We start from the raw sequence: 7,044 nt of genomic DNA, 5'->3' as shown, positions 1-7,044 counted from the left end.
ATTGGAGGACCTTTGTCAAAGATTGAACTTTGTTCCTGCGCCCAAAATCCAGAGCATCTCTTAGTAAATAATGCGTATTTTTAGTTGATTTTGAGGTGAAGTTAGCGTTGTATATGTTATGAAAGATGAACCGTATTTTAAATAAAACACTAAGTTATTATTCCACAAACTTTGGTGAAAATGGAACTACCGTAAATCCTCGAATATTTTTGCCTTATTTTTTTTTCAAGCACTTTTGAGGGGGGGGGGGGTGGCTTAATAGAGAGGGGAGCTTAAAAGAGACGGGGGGGGGGGCTTATTTAATTTAGCGAAACGCATCACCTGTAGAATTATCATTTCTGCTGTGTAAATTTTTATCTCGTGAAGGTTGCAGCTTAGAATTTTCATCGACAGGAGCAAGGTTTCTCGAGGACGGACTTGTGGTTACTGGGCGGTATACTGCTTTGTCTAACGATAAGAAAATTGTGACAATTCTCCACAGAGAACAAGAGCGCAAAGTTGAGAAAGTTAAGCATATGAAGTTGGAGGTCATGCAGCCGAAGACCAAAAACAATATGAACTTCCAGCCTGAATGAACCATAACTGATCAGTCCACATTAATTGTTAATTTTTTGGTGAAGAATAAGGATTGGGGGAGGGGGAGGGGGGGGGCTTAATAGAGAGGGGGTGCTTATTTGAGAGGGGGGACTTAATAGATAATTTACGGTATTCTAATTTGTTGTCGTAATTGTTGCATGATAAATGAAACATTTTATGAAACAGAATTTTTATTTATCTCATGATAAATGAACAATTTGAAGATCGGTTTGGCGTCATGAACTGACCAATTATTCATTAACACACTTTTTCTTGTTTTTTGCTCTTTTAGGTTAATTAGAGAAAAGAAAATTGTAGTTTAACGATGATCTAAGATGAAGGAAAAAAAACAGTTTCATTATCGTACAGGAAATTAAAAACAATATTTCACAAATGTATGATCAAGTTAGTTGACTGCATGAGAAGACAAGTTTTTTTCGTTCTTGTCAATTTGTGGATTTATTGCAAGAGGATGGAAAGGTAGGTGCTTTTCTGGATCATAACAAGAATGTAAAAAAGGATGATGTACGCCAGACTAAGAGAGGTTTGCAACGTTTTTCTGTTTTTAGTGGTCAAGAATGTAGAAAACGACGCGAAAGAGATACCGATGAATAGATGTACTAAACCGATGAAACGAATGATAATAAAGTTTGGTGAACGTGCCGTTTGTGTTTATGTGAAAATGGGAGACGTAGTAGAACATTTGAAAACAGGAAGAAAAAGCTGTAATTATATCAGTGACATTGAACTTATTTTACGGGAAAAGTAGTGTTGAGTGGATGGAAATTAGAGTAGAAACAGGAGAGAAGTGGAATTCGTTTAGTTTTAGTTCTAGATAACTAATGACGTTTAGTATCGCAGGGTCATGTTACTAAGCAAGACCAGGTTATTTTTTTCGGGTAAAGAAAATAATAACACTTGGACATAATGGGGCCATTTTTAATGCTAAGGTTTTTAAATGCCAAATTAAAATAGTCTGATGTTTTTTTCTTTGCTCTTTTAAAAATGTTGGTTCTTCAGGTTCAACCTCATGTTTGCATGACTTTTTTCGCGTTTTTTGTTAAAATAGGAAAAGAAATATTTTGATCACAATTGATGATGAATGTCAGAGACCACAGCCCTTAGTATGAGTTAGTAGCACTGAAAGAAAAAACGTACAAATTTGACAACGTCATTTTACATTCGGGCGTTGTACCATCAGCAAGGACTGAAAAAGCAAATAGTCAGCGTTGTGAAGAATGTTAGGAGCCATCTTATCAACTTGCTTAGAAAGGACCGCAATGCATGTTTGTGCAGATCTGAACTCTGCGCCTGAAGTTCTAAGTTCTGTTATTGTAAAGAACTTTAAGAAAAACGCAGATGTGCTTGTAGATTCAGGAGACGTGCTCAAACGTCCAAATATTTTTCATATCAGTTTCTCTAGAGAATAAAACGTTTAGTTTGCTTTCATGTTACTGAAAAAAAAAAAGTCAAAAGGCGTGGGCCTTGAGTTGTTGGCTTTAGTAACAGTCCAAATCCCTTTCCTCCCAGTGATAAGAATTTACTGAAATACCTTATTTTTATTTTGTCAGTTTACACCGGTTAGAATGTTCATGTAACGTGAAACTTTAGGCGAAACGCTTTTTTTAAAAACAAACAAAATATTTTGCGTGTGTTACCATGAAACTGAGTGGCTCAGTGCGTTGACAATGTGGCAATTAAGTCGATTATGCTTTGTCCTAAAATTGGCACACGACCGTTCTCAGCAAAGAATATTTAACAGCACCTGGTTTAAGGCTTCTTTAAAGACGGAAATTTCACAATTTTTAAAGAAAGTACCAAATACAATGATATCAGAAAAAAAAGGAAAGACAAAAAAACTCGAAATATAAAAACGGAGAACATCCCCGTAAAGTTTTCGATTCATGCGTTCTTTTGATATCCCTGTTAACTGAAACGTCATGCTTATTTTGCATATTTCCATTAATTTTTTTTAAAGTGCATATCAAGTTGTATCTTGACAAATGTTTTGGTGTCCGCTCAGGAGTGTTTATTAAAACCGTCAGTAAAGTTCTAAGTTGCCATTTAAAATGCAGATCAGACATTTATAAGACATCTCCAGTGTTGTGAAGAAGTCAGACGGTTGCGAGTCGCCTTGGAACACACCCTGTTACAAGAAAACTTAGTTAAACTGGAAGAACACAATGACATCGCTTAACAACACGTCTGTTGTCAGTGGAACTTCTGAAGACTACGGAGTGATCCAATACCAGGAAACTCTACCCCTGCGTGTTTTTCGTCATACCTTGTTTACCTGATCATCTCGGCCAGCTTGATCGGTAACTCGGTCCTTTGTAAAGCAATTTGGAGAGCGCCTCACCGCAAGCCGTTTTCATACCATCTCGTTGCCAACATGGCCTTTGCAGAAATCGTCAACTCTCTCTGTTTACCGATCATGTTCGTCTGGCAGTATGAAAAAGGACACAAGAATGTTGTCATCCACGATATCTGGTGCGTAGACAATCCCATCCAAGTTATTTCATTGATGGTAGTAACTTATTCGCTGGCAGCGCTCGCATTCTACCGCTACCGAGTACTCATCAACCCCATACAAAATTATGTATCTGGGAAATTGAAGACTGTGATCTTTTCCTGTTTGTGGCTTCTCCCTACTGCTGTCTGTGTGCCCATATTCATTCGAAACAGGTTCGTAGGTGGCCATTGTGAATTGCATCCTTTTGGGAATGTCTATGCCTATTCTCTCGTGTTATTCACCCTGAATTATGTCCTACCCTACCTGGTCATGCTAGCATCTTACGGAGCGGTAGCGTGGAACCTAAGACAGCGAATCGGCCAAAACACTTTCTATGCTCGCAGTAACTCGATCACCCCTTCCTCAGTTGCACCCCTAGAACTCCACACTAACTATCGGAGGAGAGAAACTACGACGCCAGAAGAACACCGACCAGGCCTAGTCTTAATAGACGTGAATAACCGTAGATGCACCAAGCCAGAAAACACCACTGACGCCGAGCAAGATTTACTGAAGATGATATTTGCGATAATTCTAATATTTGTGATTTGTTATTTCCCATATCAAGCCGTGTTTTTGTGGGAAAGATTAGCTGATGTAAACGAGTGGAAATTTCGGTATCATAGCCTAATGCGAAGGTATAGTTTTATATTAATTTGTTTGCCAAGCGCTTTGCATCCTGTGTGTTACGGAACAATGAACAGCTTTTATGCTAAGGCATTCTCTAAGATGTTTCTTTGCAAATCCTAAAATCCTAACCATGTTTCTTTTTTAATTTCTTTTTGAGTTTGATTTAAAGAAAGTTTTAGTTTTAATAGCTGAATAAAGGAAGACAAGAAAGAGACTTTAAATCAAGTGGAAAATAAAACAGCAGCGCTATCCCGTAATTCACCCGAAAAATATATAAAATATAAAGCATAACATTGATATCATTGAAAGAAGGTTAAATCAATAAAGGATGAAATGTTAAAGTTCGTCTAAGGGTACCAAGATCAGCAGAGATTAAAATTGAAAAAAATTAATTAGTTTTTCTGTTGTAAGGAGAGATTTCCCATGTATTCCTTATTTGATTCGAATTTCACATCTAGCTTTTAAATATTCCCTTTGAAGTTGTGTTAACCGTAATTTGCATTGAATTTGCATTGAGTTGTTTTAGTTCCCTTAAATTATACATATTTTACTTCAATGTTTACTTTTAAAAGGATAATTTGTTTCTGGATAATTATACAGCTTAGTCACTGAATAACTGGATCTTTCGCCTGTTCAAATACCAACCGTTCGTAGTTTTCAGTTTTGACATTTTGAAGGATCCTGAGCAAAGGAAACTCGAATTCTTTTACACATCTTTCTTTGTAGGTTTCCTAAAATTCACTTGCTTGACTGACATTTAATTTTGAGTTATTTAGTTTAACATATGAACTTTTAAACTGAATTTATCGAGATTTGTTTTCGCTGTTCAGCTGATTTTATTCAGCCTTCTTTCCATTTGTTTTGTGATGTTGTAATAAGTTGGTCGCTTTGTATAAATAGAGCACTGTTATTCCTGTTTTTCGATTTTACATTGCGGATATATTTGACTGTATGATTTACGTTCACGAGCTGAAGATTAAAGTGTTGAAGTCCAAGTTTGAGTCCTGTCCTGTTTCCAGTTGTAGCAGATCCTAGTACCTTGGAATAGTGACGAGTTCCTTTCCCGCTAGCCAAGCGACTTGTAGAGTTAGTTTTCTCCTTGTTGTTCTTAAGCCGAAGTCGCTCGAGTTCTCTTAACGCTTATCTCCCCGATATTGTGCTTGGAACTGACTAAACCTATCGTCACACCTTCGTTCTCTCGGCCTGCCTAAGCTTGATGCGACCAGCTGCAGGAATATTGTGGAAACCTGAACGAAAAACTCGACGAACGAAAGCAAGGCAATGGAATGAGCCCGAATGATCGGGGTTATATGAAGAAGGGTTAGCATCATTTTTCAATAACCGAGAAAATATAGATGAAAGAAGTGTGACGTAAAATTTGGGTTTTTAAGGTGACCCGAGCCTACCTATATGCGTGTTGGTTACGTTTTTGAATCGCGTTTCGAAGGTTCCCTTCTTGAGGAGAAATAAAGCTACAGACCCCATTAAGTACTTTAATCGATCCATTTTCAGCTGCAACGGAAATCCTTGTATTAGGTAATTTAATCAAGCTTGTTTGATTTTCCATCACATTCGCACGGGCACTTTGCGATTGGGGTAATGAAAAGAATAAGGTGATTGTCATATTTTTTTCCTGTTTATCCCCAAGTGGAAAACTTCCCGTGCGAATGTGATGTCAAGTACAAGGGCTTTCAGCGCAGCTGAAAAATGGACGGTTAGAAATACTGGAGTTGGTGGCTCTATTTCTCCTCAAGACAGAAACCTGCAAAGCTAAAAACTGTTGAGAGTTTTTCTTAGATGCTATATTTTGCCTTGTTAAGATAGGTTTCGAAAAGAGATGGACAAATACAAAATAAGTTGTTATAATTAGAGAAATACATCATTTTTGCATGTTTTATTTTTATTTTCAGATAAAAAGGATTACAAAACAGATCAAGAATGAATTTTTTGTTTTGTTTAGAATTAATTATAAAAGGTTTCCAACGCTAAAGAAATTTTTATTTCGGAGCTAACGAGCGATATAAATAGAACAGATAGTTGCAAAAATCCGCGTCATTCTGCAGTGACAGAGTTCAAAATTAAGCATCCGTTACAAAAAAGAAAACATCAACAACAATAAACAAAGCACAAAACAAAATAGGGAGGATAGCGCAGTTTGAAATGAGCATTTTGGCAATCATTTTCACCAAAGCAACAAAAACAATAACAAAAAATATTACTTTACCTTGCTTGGTCTTCACCTGCCTCATACAGGAACTCTGAGATCATCTGTGCACTGAATTTAGCTGCTTACACAACGTCCTTTGCACCACTGACGACGTCATCAAAGGCCCCGTTAATATGGAGAAAACTTGTCCCGAGCACGTAGAAGGGTCACTCGACTGTCTAAGCTACCGTGGGAAGAGTCAACTTTTAATACGCATTTCCTTACAAAACGTGACAAACTGTTGCATGGGAAACAAAACGTTGGCTCGGCTTTTTCGAAGCCCTGGTCACCCGCCTAGCTTGGCCAACTTTTCTCCATGCAAACACTTTAACTCGCCCTGGCTCGGCGAAGTCAACTGGCCCAACGCCAGACAATCATTCAGAGCATGCGTTAGGGCTTTATCAGTTCTTAGCTTCGGACAAAAGGTCGACCTTTCTTCTAGCCCGATAAAACAGCCGACATTTCGCGACATCAATGGTGATTTGCCCGCGAAATGACGTCGTAGAAACAAGCGTAGAAATTCCATACTGATGACGCGTCATTCCCCTGATCTGGGTGGTGCTTCTGATTGGTTGGAAGTTTGCTTCACTGATCCAACCAGAAGCACCACCCAGATCTGGGTAGTGACGCGTCATCAGTATGGATTTCAGCGTTCGTTTCTCAGACTTCATGTCGCGGGAAAATCACTTGTGCGTCGCCAAATGTCGGCTGTTTTCTCAAGGTAACTTTTTTCTCATATAAAGGTTCGCTAAAGTCGACTTGGCTGGGAGGGGAGGGTGAGCCTCTTTACAAAGACAACTTTTCTACTCGTAAACGGGGCCTAACTTGTGTAGAGGAAAGAGATCTTTATCATGCCCTACCCGAGTGGATGCCGGCATTCAGTCAAACAGGCAAGAGAAAAACAAAAACTCATGTGATTCTGATTAAGTCTTGCTTAAAGTTAAATAAAAGCGGAAGTAAAACTATTTTGTTCACGGCCGGGAACTGCTATTCAAAACAGAAAAAGTAAAATTATTATGTTCACGGCCATTAAAAACAGGAAAAGTAAAACTAGTATTTTCATGGCCGGTAACTGCCATTCAAAACAGAAAAAGTAAAACTATAAATATGTTCATGGCCG

The 7,044-nt window shown here is 38.1% G+C and overlaps 1 pseudogene; it reads left to right on the top strand.

Moving 5' to 3' along the window:
• The first annotated feature begins 2,736 nt into the window (after window positions 1-2,736).
• LOC140939191 (orexin receptor type 2-like) lies at window positions 2,737-3,845 on the top strand (annotated as a pseudogene).
• The last annotated feature ends 3,199 nt before the right edge of the window (window positions 3,846-7,044 follow it).

The sequence above is a fragment of the Porites lutea genome, chromosome 5 (assembly GCF_958299795.1).
Source record: "Porites lutea chromosome 5, jaPorLute2.1, whole genome shotgun sequence".
NCBI classification, from domain to species: Eukaryota; Metazoa; Cnidaria; class Anthozoa; order Scleractinia; family Poritidae; genus Porites; species Porites lutea.
The sequence above is the reverse complement of the archived record's forward strand: the minus strand, read 5'-3'. Positions and strand labels throughout refer to the sequence as shown.